The sequence below is a fragment of the Phyllostomus hastatus genome, unplaced genomic scaffold (assembly GCF_019186645.2).
Source record: "Phyllostomus hastatus isolate PE091 unplaced genomic scaffold, TTU_PhHast_1.1 phas_scaffold_317, whole genome shotgun sequence".
Lineage (NCBI taxonomy): Eukaryota > Metazoa > Chordata > Mammalia > Chiroptera > Phyllostomidae > Phyllostomus > Phyllostomus hastatus.
The window spans coordinates 18,443,144-18,462,324 of record NW_025334023.1 but is presented as its reverse complement, the minus strand read 5'-3'; the positions used below and the strand labels follow the sequence as shown (position 1 = coordinate 18,462,324).

The 19,181-nt window shown below is 42.4% G+C and overlaps 1 protein-coding gene across 1 annotated transcript in view; it reads right to left on the bottom strand.

Moving 5' to 3' along the window:
* FAT3 (FAT atypical cadherin 3) overlaps positions 1 to 18,854 on the bottom strand; it is a 637,939-nt gene extending 619,085 nt beyond the window's left edge. Inside the window, exon 1 of the mRNA XM_045818135.1 lies at positions 18,411 to 18,854. The gene's annotated coding sequence lies outside the window, so the exon portion shown is untranslated. The remainder of the gene's footprint in view (positions 1 to 18,410) is intronic.
* Positions 18,855 to 19,181: the final 327 nt, after the last annotated feature.

Below are 19,181 nucleotides of genomic sequence, written 5' to 3'. Positions count from 1 at the left end.
TGAATATGCAACTTACCCAGTTATGGTTGTTCATTACATAAAGATTTTTACTCATTTTTGCCATAAAGACAGGCAAAATGAGTAAACTTTTAGCTCCCTATTACTCAAATTCCTGAACAACCTTTCCAAAGGCATAAAAAATAACTCTATTACTTTGTGATTTTGACAGAGCTTCAAGTTATTCACCAGACCACATGAATCTACTTCAGGCAATGAAATTAATATTTCAGTAAGTCATCTTCCATGAAACGGGAAGTCTTTAGTAATGACCTTGGACCTAACAATAGAAAAAGCAAGAAAGCAGGGTCCAAAGCCAGAGGGTGGTAATTACAATTCAAAGATTTTTTTATGCAACTAAGACCCCTAATTAAGCTAACATAATTTCCTACATTGTATCTTCTGCCTTTTCACTACGTTCAGCTGTGAAGCCCAAATCTGAATACAGCAAATTTCCAGCTTCTTAATTCAACCTGTTTTGTGCAAGGACAGCTATGGAAAGTGCATAACAGTCATGCGGAATCTAGCAGCCCACTCGCAAGAGCAACATGACAGGAACTAAGAACATCCCAACAATTCTGAAGTTAGTTCTACCAAGTGGCGAATGACTCATTTATTAGGCACTGGTTAACTTTTCCATTTCCTTTTATCATCAGACTAGTCTGGAAGGGGAAATTCAGTTCCAAGAAGGAGCTTCTGCATTGTTACCAGGACTCTCTGGAGGCACTCAATTTGCTTCCTGCTAACCTGGGTACACACTCAAGTTTTAGAAAATCAAGCCAAATTTGCCATGCATGCGCTAGCAGGTGTTTGCAGAGATACTACACAGGGTCACTTTAGAGTGACTATAATGATGAATGAGGCCCCTGGAGACCGGCCAGGAACCCATACTCCACTTAGGAGAGAGACTACCTGTTGGCTCAGCAGAGGGGTAAAGAGCACAGGTTGTAAAGTTAGACAATGCCAAGTTAGAATCCTAACTCTGACACTCCCTCAACGATGTCGCCTTGGGCAAGTCACTTAGCTCTATGCCTCAGTTTCTTTATCTATGAAGTAGAGACAATAGTACCTGCCTCACAGAGCTGGGGGGCAATTGAGATAATATATGTAAAACTCTTATCCATGTTAGTTGTTGTAAAATACAAAAATGAATGAAAAAATCATAAATGGCAAATTTCTAAACAAATTCAAGTTCAGTACACATTGCCCAACTATTATTAATATTATCAATAATTCCTTTTTAAGTCTCCTATCAATTCAATGCTTGATGAGCCTAAGGAATTTTGCGGGTGTTATGTTTTTCAGGATTTTTTATCCCTATTCTCCTTTTTTTGTTTCTTCCATAAACTTTTATCACCCACACAGTACAGGCAGGATAATGAAAGAGTCCTTTGTAATTAACTATATGTGTAGAAATTGTCTTTGTCAGTATTGTTATCACTATTATTCAGATAGCTTAGGGCAGTATAATTCTGCACCTGCCTCTCCCAACTTCGATCAGCAGCAGTTACATCAATGACGTAAGTTAAAGCTCCTGGATGAATAAGAATGAAATCATGGGGAGTTTTAGCACCTTCCTGATCTCTGACAGCCCCTGGCCCCTGAAAATAAGCAAGCAATCTAGGTAAAACTACACTGACTATGGAAATAAAATTTCAAGATAGACTTCTCTTCCCACCAAAATTGCCACCTCTTATTCTCTCTACACGGAAGTTCCAGAAATGTCCCAGGGAATACCCTTGGAGCCACTTTTAGGTGGGTCAATTTTAATTAAAGATTCTGGGAGGAAAATTTAAGTACTTTGGTAAGTAATTTAAAATATTTCATTTTTAAACAAATACATTATATAACAGACCATAAAATTCACATAAATTTTTGGAGCAAAATACTCACCCATCAAAGAAATCTGACTGATGCTCATGCCCGATCTCTAGGCTGCACCACCAAGCTCTGAGTAGGAGACCATCCTCCTCTTTCCAATTAGGGATTTGTATGGCTGTGTTTGAAAAGCCATGGTTGTCAGCAAGAGCTATGAGTTTAAATCCCAGTCCTGCCAATTAAGGTCTATGACTTTGGTTCAATTCCTACCCATATCTTTGTCATCTGTGAAATGATTACGCTAATATTCACCTCTTAGAACACAGTTGATGCCAGAACAAGAATACATATGCAAAGAGTCTAGTGCAGCATATGCTTAATAAATCTTAGCCATTTGCTTCCCCCCACCTCCATTTCCCCTTTCTTACTCGTTATTCAGGATCTTGGATCATAATGATGCTTGGAACTCCATCAAACATCATCTATAACTTTTCTAGATGTTAAATCATTCCAGTATCCGATACCTATGAAACAGCACATTCATTCATCCACTTGGCAAATATTCACTGAGCATCTATTTTGTGTCAGACACTGTCTATGAGTGAAAGGGCCCAGGAGGCAAGAAAGGGTGTGCAAGTATACTATTTCAGGTCACCATTTCACAGACAAAGTATTTTCTGTGACATCAAAAAACTACAAAGCTTTTTCAGTTGTGGGAAAGAGGGAAGCAATGACAGAACATGCTGGAATTCCAGATAATTCAAGTGTAGTTTAATGTTCTCACCAGTGTTCACTAGGATACTGGGGTTCCAACTCAGTTCTCATCAAGGATATTAATAATACTGAAAAGCTATTAGTGAGACCAAGGGAAAGAAATGAAAAGCCCCAAACTCAAACAAAAAAAGGCTTCCAGCAGCAAAAAGCAACCAAGGATAAACTGCTGGAACTTGATCTTCAGTGCTTCATCTACACCGCCTGCCCATTCACTCTCTTTCCAGCTCAGTGGTAACAGCGATCACACCATTTAGACAGCTCCAGCCTGCCCGGAAATCTGCATGGAAGCAAAGGGTCAAAATGCCCTTTCATCTAAATAACTGTGAATTAACTCTCTGCCTTTTATAATTACTCTCAATTACTTTCCCACTACTTATAAGGATTTTTTTTTTGCATAACAAAATCCAACTCTAATCAATATATGCAGTATATCCCAGCTGATTAGTATAATTCTTGCTCCACCATGATGCTGGAATTCTGCCAGCCTTACCTAGCACACAATTAAATGTCTGGTAATGCCTGCTGCTACCCAGCAGGCTTCATGAGTTAATAAGGAAAAAACGGGATTCACATTTGCCTCCACCAGCCCCTAAGTGCCCTCGCTCTCTCTCATCTGCTTGTAGACACGTACAAAGTGTGCCTGGAGAAATAAAAGCCTGGAACAATCACACACAACTAAAAGGCACAGGAGCAGAAGAGGATCTCCGAAGTCTAACTCATCATCTCCTCTTTTCAGTAAATCCTTTCAGAAATAAGACATCACACTACCCACCACCTATTCCAATAATGAACTGTGAGCACATTCTAAGTACAGAAAAGACTTGGGTATCTAGACTCACCTAAATCCAATATTATGAATTATGTTCAGTGTACCTTCAAGTCAATTTTCAATAAACACAAATCACTTAATAAGAAATTAAGAGCATTACACGTTTCTCATGCTCCCATGGATTTGGTATTAATGAGATTTTGTTTGTTGAGCTCACAGAGTAGCAAAGTCTCTGAAAAGGCAGACACAGCCTTTTCCAATTTCCATTCATTCAACAGAGTTATTGAACATTTTTATAATTTAACATTTCCAAGACACATACCTGTTTATGTGTTGATATTACCTGCCTGCCCTTCAAATAATGCTTTAGTGCAGTATAATTGAAAAAAACATGACATTTGGAATTTCACATCTCGCATTTTAATCTATTCTATTATTAATTGCAGGTAAATACATGCATCCCTTTATACAGAGAAGCTTTATTATGTGCCACACACTGTAAATTTGACCCTTAAAAAGCAAGAGTCTCTTGTCCACGATGGTAAGTTAGTGCCCCAGTGCAACTCCATGTCACAGTATACACAAGAATGGTGTAGTGTTTATAATTTTGCATAACGATAGTTCCTGCATAGGGTATATATGAATATTTTTTAAATATAAGCTAGAAAGGCTCCAGAGGATCCAGAGATCCTCCAAATAACATGGCTATGTACATATTCTAAGCTTTCCTAAGACAGAAAAGACTTAGCACTGAGAAGACACCTACCTCGCAGTATACTCGTATTTTACCTTTGTAAATATCAACCTTCATTGGTGTATACCATCAGGGAGGTAATTCCTGTCAGGGTCTCCTCAAAAGAGTGATTTACAGGAAGATGATCAAATGTTTGGACGCATCCAACATGCCCTCCTGGTGTCTTCACCACACTCACAGCCAACTTACAGGAAAGATCTGTAGCTTTGATAAAATGTGGGTATCAGAACCTGGACTGAAAGAACTACCAAGAACCTGGGTATATATGCTTGGAGGACCTAACCTTCAAAGAGAAAATGTGGAGTTGAAACACGCTATATCCCATCAGTACCAGGACCATAATGCACTAGTAATACCTCAGGGATATTTTCCAGTATTCAATCATAAATGTCCCAGTGTGAAAGTCAATGACACACCCTTCAAGTTGAACATAAGTAAATATGGTCATTCATTTTTAAAATTTAACACTGGTAAGGTCCAGCAATAATCAGAGTGGGGGACCAAAGACTGTTATGTCACTGAGCCCTGGGAATAATGGTGTATAGTGGGGAAAGAGACGCAGCACAGGCAACTTCACTACCAAGCAGGCAGGATTAGGTGCCATAACAGTGGATTGGCCAGAAAGGCTGTTTAATTTTTTCCAATAAAGAAGACATATTTTTATTTTCAGCAATAATTTTATTGATTTGGGTATTTTGAGTATGTCAGCTATCTCCTCTATTGGCTTCTAGTGGGTAGAGGCCAGGGGCCTGCTGAACATCTTCCAAGGCATAAGACAGCCTCACAGTAAAGACTTTTTGGCTGAAATGGCAATAGTATTGTAACAAGAAACTTCGCAAACCACTTTTGACACACTCCATCAGTCATAGCACGTCCTCCATACACTGCACAGATCTCTCTTTGCATTTCAGTTGTGTTTTTACATTTCTTGAAATAATAAAGCATAATACCCTGAAAATACTGTGTACCTCTTCCATCTTCAATATTAAAATGACTTCACAAAAATTCACCAATTTTGATAAGTTTTTTTAAATGTACACTGACATGACAGCTGCCACAATACAATCTAACAACATTATTTAGAGTGAAGTTAAAGATTATTAGGCACTGCTAGAGCCATTGTATGGAAAAACTAAAAAAACTTTTTGGCCAGCTCAATAGTAGTACAAACTGTAGTGGGGACCCAAAGAACAGAAATGTAAAAAAGAAATATAGGAGGTAAGCTTTAAGCAAACTTAAGGATGGTGCAGGCCTCCGAGTAGTGACTGCAAAAGCTGGAAAGACTGGGGAGATACAAAGGGACCAAATGACAACAAAAAGAGGAAAGGGAAGGAGGGGCTGCTGCAGAATAGCAGAAACCCTGAGTTATATATAAGGGCCACTTCTCTAGATGTTCCAAAGTTTGGGAACTGAGGTGACCTTATTCAGTATATTCACAAAAGAGCTGATGTCAGAGGTGTAACTCTGTGTGGGATTGGACTGCACCTACTGCCCCCAAACTCTTAAGCTTTAACATTTTCCCAAGGTCTCCATTATTGACATGGACATTTATCCTCTCTAACTCCAGTCCTCTTTAGCATCCCCTCTAGTGCTTCTCAAAGCAGTACATTTCCCATACATGTCCACTCTTGCCTCATTTTAAGAAATTTGATACCTAAAAATCTAAAGTTAAATTAAATTTAAACAGATAAATTAAGGAAAAACAAAATATTGTTCACCTTATAAAAGAATGTGCTACAAGGTCTGCTTCAATAGTGATTCTTTCCTAATTGAATGCATTTAAAATGTGCTTTGCTTTGAAGAATGTGATTTACACTCATGTTTAAAACATAACTATTGTATAAAGGCAGTCTAGGCATATTTACTTTGATTATTATAACAGGCAATGATGACCTATATGAAATTGGCAAATCATAAAATACATGTAACTCCCTCTATCTCTTTGGAGAGGATGTATAATGTGCTATTAATCCTACCTATTTAACAGAAATAGAGAGCATAAATGGAACAGACTGTTTGCATTGCTTAATACAATTTGGGAATAAAGTAATTAATGCAAATAATTACACATACAAAATCTATACTTCCAAAGTAAAAGAAGGTTTTCTATATATTGGATAATTCAAGGAGATCTAGGAAACTGATTTGGCAACATACTGAATTTTTGTCTTACATTTCCTAATCGATTGTCTAGACTGCATAGGTCCCTCATTGTAGTAGTTATCTCCTGAATATAAATGAAAGGCATCATAGAACCATTGTTAATCCAGGAACTTCCAAGCAGATGACGTCCCTTAAGCTCAATAAAAGTTGCTGGTCTCATCTTTCTGACTTGGGGGTCACATGTGCCTTATGTCCTTTACTGGGTCTAAGTAGGCATCATCCACTTGAGAAATTTTTGAATGGTCAGATACCACCTTTTGTTTTGCTTTGTTTTGTGTCTATTTTATTGCTGTTCAAGTGCAGTTGTCTGAATTTTCCCTCCACCACTCTCCCCGCACCCTAGCGATTCCCACCTCCGTCCCCCAATCCCACCTCCCCTTGGTTTTGTCCACGTGTTCTTTATAGTTGTTCCTGAAAACGCTCCCCACCTTTTCCCCCATTATCCCATCCCACCTCCCCTCTTGTTACTATCAGGTTGTTCTTCATTTCAATGTCTCTGGTTATATTTTGCTTGCTTGTTTTGTTGATTAGGTGCCCCTTAAAGGTGAAATCATATGGGTCATATGCTATTTGTCTTTCTCTACCTGGTTTATTTCACTTAGCATAATGTTCTTCAGTTCTATCCTGTTGTGAAGGGTAAGAGCTCCTTCTTCCTTTCAGCTGTGTAGTATTCCATTGTGTAAATGTGTCATAGTTTTTTGACCCACTCATATACTGATGGGCACTTAGGTTGCTTCTAGCACTTGGCTATTGTAAATTGTTGTGTTATGGACATGGGGGTGCATAGGTTCTTCTGAATTGGTGTTTCAGGGTTCGTATGATATAAATCTAGCACTGGAACTGCCAGGTCAAAAGGCAGTTCCATTTTAGTTTTCTGAGGAAATTCCATACTATTTGCCACAGTGGCTGCACCAGTCTTCATTCCCACAATAGTGCACTAGGGTTCTCTTTTCTCCACATCCTCTCCAACACTTATTGTTTGTTGATTTGTTTATGATGGCTTTTTTCACTGGTGTGCAATGGTATCTCATTGTGGTTTTAATTTGCATCTCTTTGATGGCTAGTGATGCTGAACATCTTTTCATATGTCTCTGGGCCCTCTCTATGTGGCCCCTGGAGAAGAGACACCACCTTTTTTAATATGCTCCATGAAAAAGTCAGTCCCAGTTGATAAGAGTACCAAGCAGAAATACATTTCCAGACACATGCATTTGAAGAATCCAGCCCAGGTCATCAGAAAGTCTAACAATATAATGTGTACGCAGTTCACCCAGACTGTGAATGATCTGCTCTGTCCATGGGAAAGATGGAATGCTAGATTACTTTAAACAGCTCCAAATTAGAGGACATACCATGAAGATGAGGAATTAAGAAATCTTATAAAACTAGCTGTTCACATTAATGCCAGTAGAGGAGGCAGCTAAAATTTAAATTGTAAAACAGGTAGTAACAAATCCTCAAGGATTCGATGAAGCATGTTTCTCCCTCACTCATTCATTGTCAACATTCCCAAGTTATTTCTTTACTAATTACAGTAGTTTCAAGCATTTAAAATTATCGAATGCAATTCAAAAAGGTATATATCCCACAACAAATATATTAAAAAAGAACTTCCCAGTCCCCTGTACGATTGCAAACTTTTCCACATCAACAATCTGTATTAAGGAGGATTTATACCACTAAACTACTAACCATAAAACTGAAAAAACGGACACAGAAAAATGTGGATTTAAATGTAAACTATGCTATTAGATAAATATAGTAGAGAGCTAAAAGTTATAAGGAAGAAATCTCACAAATTACTTTTATTTTTTATTTTTAAGTATATTTTATTGATTATGCTGTTATAGTTGTCCTATTTTTCCCCTTTATTCCTCTCCACCCTGCACCCCTCTCCCAACAGCATTTCCCCCCTTAGTTCATGTCCATGGGTCGTACACGTAATTTCCTTGGCTACTCCATTTCCTATACAATTCTTAACCTGCCCCCTCTATTTTATGCTTACCATTTATGCTTCTTATTCCCTGTATCTTTTCTTCCATTCTCCCTCTCTCCTTCTCCACTGAAAACGCTTCCATGTGATCTCCATTTTTGTGGTTTTGTTCCTGGTCTAATTGTTTGCTTAGTTTTTGATTTTGCTTTTTTTAGTTTCAGCTGTTGACAGTTTTGAGTTTGTTGTCATTTTACTGTTCATAGTTTTGATCTTCTTCTTGCTCTTAGATATGTCCCTTTAACATATTATATAATAAAGGGCTGGGTGATGATGAATTCCTTTAACTTGATCTTATATGGAAAGCACTTTACTTGCCCTCCCATTCTAAATGATAGCTTTGCTGGATATCTTTGCTGGAAATAATAGCTTTGCTGGATAATCCTGGATTGAGGTCCTTGACATTCTTGACTTTGAATACTTCTTTCCAACACCTTCTTGCCCACAAGGTTTCTTTTAAGAAATCAGATGCTAGCCTGATGGGAACTCCTTTGTAGGTAACTGTCTCCTTTTGTCTTGCTGCTTTTAAGATTCTCTCCTTATCTTTCCTCTTGAGTGATGTCATTATGATGTGCCTTGGTGTGTGCTTCCTTTGGACCAACTTCTTTGGAACTGTCTGAGCTTCTCGGACTTCCTATTTCCTTTGCCAGCTTGGGGATGTTCTCCTTCATTATTTTTTCATACAAGTTTTCAATTTGTTGCTCTTCCTCTTCTCCTTCTGGCACCCCTATGATTCTGATGTTGTAATGTTTAAAGTTGTCCTGGAGGTTCCTAAGCCTCTCCTCATTTTTTCAAATTCTTGTTTCTTCATTCTGTTCTAGTTGAATGTTTATTTCTTCCTTCTGGTCCAGACCATTGATTTGAGTCCCAGTTTCCTTCCTTTCACTGTTGTTTCCCTGTACATTTTCCTTTATTTCACTTTTCATAGCTTTCACTTTTTCCTCTATTTTGCCACCATACTCAAGCATTTCTGTGAGCATCCCAATTACCAGTGTTTTGAGCTCTGCATCTGATAGGTTGGCTACCTCTTCATCGCTTAGTTCTATTTTAGGAGCATTGACCTATTCTTTAATTTGGGCCATATTTCATTATCTCAGTCACCTGTTATGTACATTTTAAGAGACAGAGACTTAAGTATTCATTCACCAGGGCAAGGCAACCCAGGTCGCTGCATTGTGACTTTGTATGTAGGGGAGGGGTCAGAAAGGGAACTATGTCTCCTGCTTGGCTCTCAGCCGGTTTTCAGTCACTTCCCCAGCTATCCACATCCAAATGGGCCCTTCTGGTGCTGATTCTCCATTGGGTAGGTTTGTATATGTTCTAGGACCCTGTGGGTCTCTCCAATGAACTCTCCTGTGAGGCTGAGAGTTCCTCCCGCTGCCACAACCTCCACAGATTTTACAGCCAGAGGCTTTGAGGCTTTATTTCCCTGCACTGTAACCGTGGGTTGCACAGTCTGTCTTGCTCCCCAGTTGTTCCTCCTGGTTCATCTGCACACAAATGTGGGACCTCCAGGTCTGCCAGCTACCACCTCACCCACCCAGCCCTCCAGCTACTTCTTTGCTGTGGGCTCTCCCTCCCCCTGGCTGCCCATCTCCACCCCTCCTACAGGTCTGGGTAAATGTTTCTTCTTTTTGGTTGTCAGACTTCCATACAGTTATTTTTCTGTCAGTTCTGGTTATTTTTTGTTTTCAATTTTTTGTCGTCCTTCTTTTGGTTGTGCATGGAGGCAAAGTATATCTCCCTACACCTCCATCTTGGACAGAAGTCCCACACACATTACTTTTAAAATGCTAGAACAAAAATTCCACAATTAATACCTTTCCTCCCCAAATCTTATTTTTCAACAATACAAAGCCCTGCCTGATGTTTTGGTGACACTGCATATGTTATGCAATATCATGTGCTCAGTCCATGAGAATGACCACCAATAGGAGATGCACCATTATCCTAATGAGTTGCAAAGGAAAAAAAGCACAAATCACTGAAGTCAAGAAGCACAAAAAGGCAAACGGTCAAGTCCCAATAGCTATAAAAATCTAAGATATTATAAGCTTTTAATGAGTGAAGCATGCCATGAGAAAGAGACTTTCTGTCAATAAATCCAAATCCTGGTTCACTAATTAAGCCATTTAATACAGTGTCTGAATATGTAGACACCAGACTTCAACGTTTCTTAATTATATTCAATTCCAGGCATATTTTTCCATAAATTGACATTCTGAAATGCCTTTACAGTTCTATGAGATGGGTACCAAAATCTCAAGGGATACGACTACACACTTCTGATTCATCTGATTGAAAATGTTATTGTAAAACTATTTTTTGATATGTAGGAAAGAGTCACATCCAACTTTCTCCATAACTCCAACAACATTAAAGTCATCTACATTAGGCCCACTTTTGATGTGTGCCTTTTCTTTGCAGTGCGGCTCTCTAGACCCAGGCCAGTCTGATGAACTAGAACTACCAATTCCAACCTGGCACAGGATCTGCCACGAGTCACACACACAACACACTGCTCAACTAACCACAGAGGCAACTGCCATCATTTACCACCAGTGAGAGCAAAACAGAGAATTTCAAACCAGTCTTAAGACAGGCTTCAGAAGCCCTAACTATTAATCACATACTTAGACTTTTAAAAATATCAACAGTGCCATTTGTAATAGATGCTCTAGGTTTCAAAAAAGATCGAGATACCTCCTCCCAAGACACAGCCTCATTCTGCTTTTGAAGAACACACACACACAGAGTGTTTCTCTATTAGGGAAAAAAAGAAGGATGGCATTAATACTGTCACTAAGTATATTTGTCACTAGATTTAATCTGTATTATCTGGCACGATTTCAGATGTTTACTAGTGTTAAATAATGCCCCATGATATTTGGTAGCATTAATAATACAGGATTAATTTAAAAATGTGAAACATGATAGCTGCTCCAGTGAGCCTCACTTTTTAACCTTCCATGGTACTGAAAAGGCTATATAGTTTTTATCAAATTGTTTGGAATTTAATTTAGTTAAAGTCCTGAAGTTACAATTAAACCTTGAGTTAACTTTCTGTATTTGTATCTCATTCAACAGCTGGGCATATCACTGACAATTCAAAAAAGAATAGAGATAAAAAAATACGTGAAATGTTGTTTGTAACTGTTTTGCATGGTATAAGTACCAGCAAGTCAGGGTGAGCATCCAAAGTAACAGTTCTGGCCAATCAGCCCACATTTTGGAAGTTCATGGTGTATCATTTGCTTGACTTATTTTTTTCTAATGTTGAAAACCAAGCAATAGACCTGAATGCTGAATTTTTAAAGGACAGAACACCTCAGAGTTCTCTGTGCCAAAGCTAACTTTGAGATTTATAACTAAGTCTCAAACAGAGGAAAACAGGGAATTCAGACCACACCAAGTACCTCATTCTGCAGGAATGAAGTTTCTTCCTAGTATATGCCAGAAGCGTGCCTGCCAAACTTAGTAGGTTCCTTCCACCTCCAACATTAAATAGTGCTGCAAATTTTTCCTTAAGCGTATACATCTTTAGCCACAACTAGACTGTAAGCTCCCTCGGTACATGATTCATTTTTTTATGCAACATATCTCTTGTAATCCCTATAAATAAAAAGAAAACTGAGCAAATATTGATGGATTACTTGGAGTTGATTCCCTGAATTCAGAATTACATTATCAAACAGACCCCAGAACAAGAGTTCAATATGAGAAGAGGGGTAGTTTCTGCTCCTGGAGATGTCTGAAATCTTTTAAATTTCATTCATCAGCTCCTGGACCATGCTATGATTACTATCTGGAAAGGAACTGAGGTAAACTAGAGTAAAACAAAGGATAGATCCACATTAGGCAACAGAAGGAATGTAAACCACTAGCAAAACTGAGAACCAAAAATGCAGGAGGAAGGAAGCCATGAACTTGCCTAGCCACCTTCAGGCCAGTCCAGCACAACTTCAACTCAGCATCCCGTTCCAGCGGTTCCATTCACAGTAGGAGACTGAAGAGCACATATGTGTTCTTGATTTTCACTCAAAATCCCTGAGATGTAGGAGCTTTTGAGAGGAGTGAACTGAATTCCAGGTGTAATGCACAACCTTTGCAGCAGTGTTCCTTGACACATCAAAATAATCTGCAAGGGTTTAAAAAGTACGGGTGCCCGGGTCCTTCCCCCACAGTTTCTGATGTAAGTGGTCTGAATACAATGCGTGCATTAATAGTTTTACAAGCACTTGGGTGATTCTAAAGTGCAGTCAAGGATGAGCACTTCCACTTTAGGACCACTTCTGGAAGGTTTGGGTAGTGTGAGAAGCCTCTCAGGGTTAACTGTGTAAGAATAATAGGTAGTGCCATAAACAACCCATTAACTTTTATGAAAACAGCAAAAATGGATGATTCCCTAAAAGGTAGCTTATTTGCACTGATACTTTTTTGGTAGTACTAACAGTTCTGTATAAAACCCAGAATTGGTGATGTAGCCACCAGGAAGCCAGAGTGTGTGTTGTGTTGAGGAGGAAGCGGGGGCATGCAGGTGCACCTGCATACAGGCCTGAGACACATTTAAAACACCTAAAGGTCCCCTTTGAAGTTGGGGGCGGGTCCACAAAGGGACAATGGAGAAAAGGGCCCAAATAAATTCTGGTGTCTTTGCAAAATACTGGCATTCCAAGAGCCTCTGTGGCCTGTTCCATGAGCACATTCTTCCACAAAGGAACTCTACCCCACAAAAATGAAAGAACTATTAATTTTACACTCACCTTTCTCACCTACATTAGGGTTTCACTAAGAATTATGAAACTGGATTGTATTTACTTTATACTCCTCCTAAAAGTTTACTTCAGCTCATATTTATCTCTCTCTCCTCTGTTAGGTGACGTTTTTAGGACCCTGTTAGGTGACTTTTTTTATCAATTAACAAACATGGCCAATGTGCTGATTTCTAGTTTGCACATGGCATATCCCACCTTCCCAACAAACCAGTAAGTACACAGAAGCAAAGAACATATTTTACATTTACAAATATGTCCTTTGCACTGCCTTCAATATTACTAAAGACAAATCTAAAATAAAAAAAAAATTGTAAAGAGATAAAAGCAGCAAAGAAAAATAAAATTGAAAAAAATAAAAGTGAAGCTTCTTTAAGAAGGAAAAATTAAATGACTTTTAAACTGTGGGATTTTGCAGAATTAAAAACAAAGGGATAACTGTGACATACAAGAGTAAGAATTAATTAAATAAATTTCCTTTATTAAATAGAGGCTGTAATCCACAATCTTGGAACCTGAAAGATCAAAAGGGTGAAATACTAAAATCTGCTCAAGGACCCTGTACAACTCTTATGTCCAAGCAAGGGGATGCTCCCATAAAGCAATGTCTAAAGAAGGAGTGTCAAGCAACCCTCCCCTGAACTCCACCTGGGCCTTCACATTCATACATATCTATGCAGTGAAGGAAGAAGCATCTCTCATTATATGAAAAGCCTGATCACTTAAATTTTGAAATCTGTTCTCTATTTTTCTCTGACCATCATCATGCCAGTAAATTCATTCTCAAATTGTCATTCCTTCTGCTTAAAACAAAAATACCTCAATCCTAGGATTGACTAAAAGTAAGACTAACCTGGGAGGGCCATTCCATTTCAGAACCACTGGAGTGGGTCATTTGTCACTGTCACACATCACTGATAACCTATTTTGGTAGACCAGAAACTGGCTTGAAGCCACCAGACAAGTGTCAAGTATGTTCTCAATAAATTAAATCAGAATCTTCATATTTTTATTTAAGGGAAGACAAGCATTCTTATAATTATTCTTGGAAAGGGATTTGGGGGAAAAGAGACAACATTAACAAAGAATGAAAAGAAGCTTATTAAAGGAGTAGATACTCTTCAATTGACAGAAAAATCACTAAGTTTCAGAAGCCAGTAGAATTATATTGACCAAAACACAAAAAGGATATTTACCCTTAGGGTTTTCCCAGAGAAAGTCACCTAAATCAAAAGTATTTACTTTGTGCCTATCAGGCCGTAGGCACTGTGGTTGTCCTTAAGAGGACAGGCTATAAAACACAGACGCAACCCTTCCAAGTGGGTGGAAAGCTGGCCATAATGACATAGTCAACAATTAAAGACTGAAAACTCTCTCAGAAAATTTTATCAATAAGTGAAGCAACATACAGAGGAGTTGTATTTCTTCCTTCAATTTTTTAAGATTATGAATATCTGTGTAAGTCAGGGCTCCCTTATTTGCAGGAAGAAATTGGGCAGGAGATGCATCCTTTCCTCTGAGTGTCTGTCAGATCCCCTTCTTTTATATTTTCAGGCCTCCCTGGTGTTCATCACAATAAGCAAAGAAGATGGTTTCATCAATAGTCCTTCCTCAGCAATCAAAAAAAAATCAGTCTGAATGGACTTGCCCACCTGATCCCATCAGATGATCCCCACTCAATGCTCCTGCAAAAGGTAAAAACCTAGAAATGACCCACAATGGAAAAAAATGGCCCCCAAATTATCCTTTGCCTCTTGCCCCAGAGGAAGAAGCCAACCCATCAACCACTGGGTAGATAGGGGTATCGTAGAATACCACACCCAACTCCAAAAAACAGTAAATGTAAAGCCACATTGGTCCTATTTGCCTTATGAGTTATTAATACAGCCTAACAATGCAACAGCCATAGGAAGCACTTCTCAGACCAGCTGGTAATCACTAAATATCCTCTTCTCTAGTAATTGCCTACTTCTTTCTATTTGACATAATTCATCAGCCAGATTAGAGCAGGTCATTTTGCAGCGAATAAAGAAAGCAAGGATAACATAACCTGACACATCAGAATGGTCTTATGTGAGCAGCCTGAAGAGTTGCTGCTTTACAAAAAGCTATGAGCTGGCAAAATAACCATATAGCATACAGGTCAGTGGGCACACACTCTGTTTATTGCTACTCATTTCATTTTTGAGTAGCTCAGCACAACTGTAATTGCTAGTTAAGAGATAGACTGGGTCCTATTTAAAAAAAAAGTCCCCCCAAATGACAGTGCCAGGAACCAGAATAAATAAAATTTGGAAAAAGCAAAGGAAGGTTAGGGTGGGAGCTTGAAAGCTGGTCACTGGGCAACAAACGCTGGCTGTGAAAATCCTGCAGCTACAAGAGATGGAGCCAGCCCAGCAGCTGACCGATTTCTGATCTCCGGGCCAGCTGCCTTTCATGTGGAGTTCCCTGTGTGGTTCAGATATGAAGACATTATAACTGGACAGGTCTGGGAACTTTCTCATCCTAGCTCACTGTGCATAGAAATTGGCCCCAACACCCTTTATTGTCCAAGTTCCAAAAAGGCAACAACTAGGATTCATGATTAAACATCAGCACTGGTTTTAATTCTAAGAGACAACTTTTCTCCTTGTAAAACGTTAAAAAACCCTTCCCCCACTCCAACCCTACTAGGAAAAAAGAACATCAAAGCGCTCAAGTTATTATGCATTTTTTGTCTTTGTCTCTTGGCGCCCTGGTTTTCTTGGCTGTTCTTTATTCTCTCACTGCTCAGCAGCTCCAATTTAGGAATAAAAAACCAAAAAAAAAAAAAAGGCAGGAGCAGTTGGCTTTGTGCAATTTCCAGGATTCTGCAGAATCTCACTCTCTGGGTCTCTCTTCCCTCTCTTTATCCCCTTCCTTCTTTTCCTTGTCAGATTCAAATCTACACGTCACAAACCAGAACATCATTCAAGCGTTCAATAAACGTTAAGAGAAGTTCAGTGCCTGCCAGTGGAAGTGAAATCTAGGCTCTCTTTGATCTATACTGAAAGGTGGGCACCTCAGCTCTCAATTCCTAGATGGCGGGCTAACCCCTTTTCCACCACCTGAACTTGCCTCCTGAATCAGAGGCAAAGTCGTCTGCAGGCTTTCTGATCGGTTCACAGTCTCTCTGCATCTATTTTAACTCAGCCTGGGCACAGTCAGAGAATCTAATCCTAGCAACAAAGCCAAAAGCACAAATCCTCCCTGATGAACTGGTTGGCCTGCTCCCCCCCCGCCGCCGCCCCCCTTCCTCCCACCGCCCGAGACTAGCCTTTGAAAAGACGAGCACTGGGGCCAGAAAATTAATACGAGGCGAGGAGGGGGAAAGCGGCGGTATACAGTGGCCAGGTCTGGTTTTGGCTTCGTTGTTTTGTTTGTGTATTTTTTTTTAAGCACCAAGGACCCATGCAAGTGTGAACCCAAGCTGGACAAGTCCCCAAGGCTGCGTGCACAGTCCTAGGCGCTGTCCAGATAGTTCTCCCCCGCCCCCTCTCCCGTCTGGCCCGAGCCGGGGGAGTGGGGGAGGTTTGTGCGCATTTGTCTGACACTTGTAAATGGAAGTGGGATCCAACTTGGAAACAAACGCGCCAGAGTCTGGGTCGGGGAGAAAGGGGGAGGAGAGGAGAGGAAGAAAAAAGACTCTTCCCTTGTTAGCGTGGTCCGCTCTTCCCTCACACTCACCCTACAGCAGGTTCGCCTAAACCAGAAGCGGGGTCTAAGTCGGCGCGAGGCAGCGGTGAGAGGGAGCTCCGCGCCTGAATCTGCGGGTACCGCCGGCCACTGGCACCAACTGCCCACGCTCCGGGCTGCAGGCACGTCTCCCTCCCAGGAAACTCTCCTAGCCCCCCAGGGCGACCTCACCAGGTCTCTACATCCTCCCTCCCTCCCTCCTCACATTCATTCGGGGACCCCCTTCCACTGCCTGGTTTGCCCACATTATTACACCGAGCTGCAGCTTCAGGATGCCACTATCACCACCACACACATCCCTGGAGCTCCACCCTTGCGTCGTAGGCTACTGGAGGATCTCTTAGCTCGCAGCCAAACTCCCGCCACCTCCAAATCCTTGCCCCAAGAGCACGCCCGCCCACGAGAGAGGGGCAGGGAAAAGTGAACAATAAAAGTTGCCTTCCGCAAAGCCAAATTGTGGTCAATGTTTAACCATCTCGGAAGTACACGCGACAAAAGTCAGTGGGATAAGGGAGGGAGGAATACAGGCCACAGTACTGCTAAAAATACCCGTGCTCGCCACCTCGCGCAAGCCCGGGGGCCAGATGCACTTTAGCTCAGCGACCCCCACTGGCGAAATTCTGGTGTGCACCGCACGCCGCGGGAAGACAGTCTGTATTAGGACGGCTGCCTCCTTGCCCGCGCCCCTCAGACCCCCATCTCGGCCCCGCACCCACAATGGCCCGGGCGAGGGGGTCCATCCAGGACCTCCTGGGAAGGCGCCCAGAATACACAGCTGCCGTGTCCTCAAGTTCCCTCCTCCCAACCCAGAGAGGGCTGCAATGCACCCCTAGGACGGTCAGGTCCGCTCAATTTTTATTTTTATGTTTTCCTTCCAAAGACAGTATAACCTTCACTCACGCCCGCCAAAAATCATGCGCTCTTCTTCCACCGCACTCGGTTTCCCTCTCTCTGTCAAGATAGCCGGAAAAGTCCCTCCTCCCACCATTCTGTAAAAGGCTGTCGCTCCAGTCCGAGAGCCGCTACCAATTCAGTAAATCTCACCCTGCCCCTGACCCTGGCAGGCGGGAATGAAGCATGGAGCAGACTGGCAGACTGGTCATCTCTTCCCCCCAACACCCCCCCCGCCCCCCCCTCCGCCCCCGCGCCAAACTGCAACTGGATTCCCAGCTCAGTCCGCAGCTTCCGCAAGCGACGACCCAACTTGTGCCGCCGGATCCCTCATCGGCATCTGAACATCCCCACTGCGCCAGACGGGGACGGTCTACCAAGTAGGCTCGCCGCCTTGACCCTGTCATCCACCTGCACCAGCGGCCAGGACAGGGAGGGTACGGGGACCGGTGCACCCATTCGCAATACCCTCGCACCTCTTGCCCAAATCCTCAGTCCCAAACTTGGCCAACTCTACCGTGACAACCTCCCGGCTACCGCCGCAGGACCGAACCTCCTTCCCTTCTTGCAGAGGCGCCGGCTGAGAGCCTTGCCGAGGCAGGAACTTTACAAGGTGAAAAGTTTCCCCCACGCGCTCTGCCGGCTCTAGTCTCCCAGAGCCCGCCTCAGAGCCCGTTTGCACTGGGCTGCAGGAACTGTGGTCCGGATGGCGCGCTCCAGCCGGTGCAACGGGCAGCCAAAAAGATCACCTTAAAAATCCCCACGCACCCTTGCCTCCTCCAGCGATCCACAGATCCACTAGGCGCTTTCTCGGTGGTCTTCCTCTCCCGGAGCTCCTGCCCAGGGCGAGCTGGACACCCAGCCGCAGCCGCCGAAGAGCTCGCCGTGCGCTTGCAGGGACTGGAGCCGTGAGCAGAGGCGCTGGGCGCCTGGGACACCACCGCCGCCGCCACGAGGCTCACAGGCAGAGGAGGGAAATCGGGAGGAAAACGGCAGCGGGAGGAGGGGGACGGGGGCGCGAGATCCAAATCCGCAGCCCAGATCACAGCGCAGCCTGCCGGGAGGAGCGCCGACTCTCTGGTCGGCTCGGAGCTGCTGCTGCCGTTGCTACTGCTCGCAGCCTCACTGCTCCCAGCTCCCCATCACAACCGACGCCGACGCACCGCCAAGCCCCTCTCTCTCGTCTCCCCCTCTCGCTTCCCTCTCAATGTCTCCTCCTCCCAAACCGCAGGAGGAAAGGGCGAGGAGGAGAGAAGACGCGGCGTCCGAGAAGACTAGCGATCTCCGAGCAGGGCGCTGGGGAAGGGGGTGGGCGGGGAGGGGGGGCTAGCGGGGGAGGCGGGCGAGCTGGAGGGCGCTCCCCGCGCCTGGCCTGCAAGCTGGACTAATTTTAGAGCTCGAGTCTTCCTCCACCAGTCTCTCGGGGCGGAGGATAACACCAACGTGCCTTCCTGCTGCGTGTAGAGTGAAATGCCGGCTTCAGAGAGCGCGCTCACAAACTGTGCGGTCCCAGCCTGTACCACAGCAACGCACAGAGGT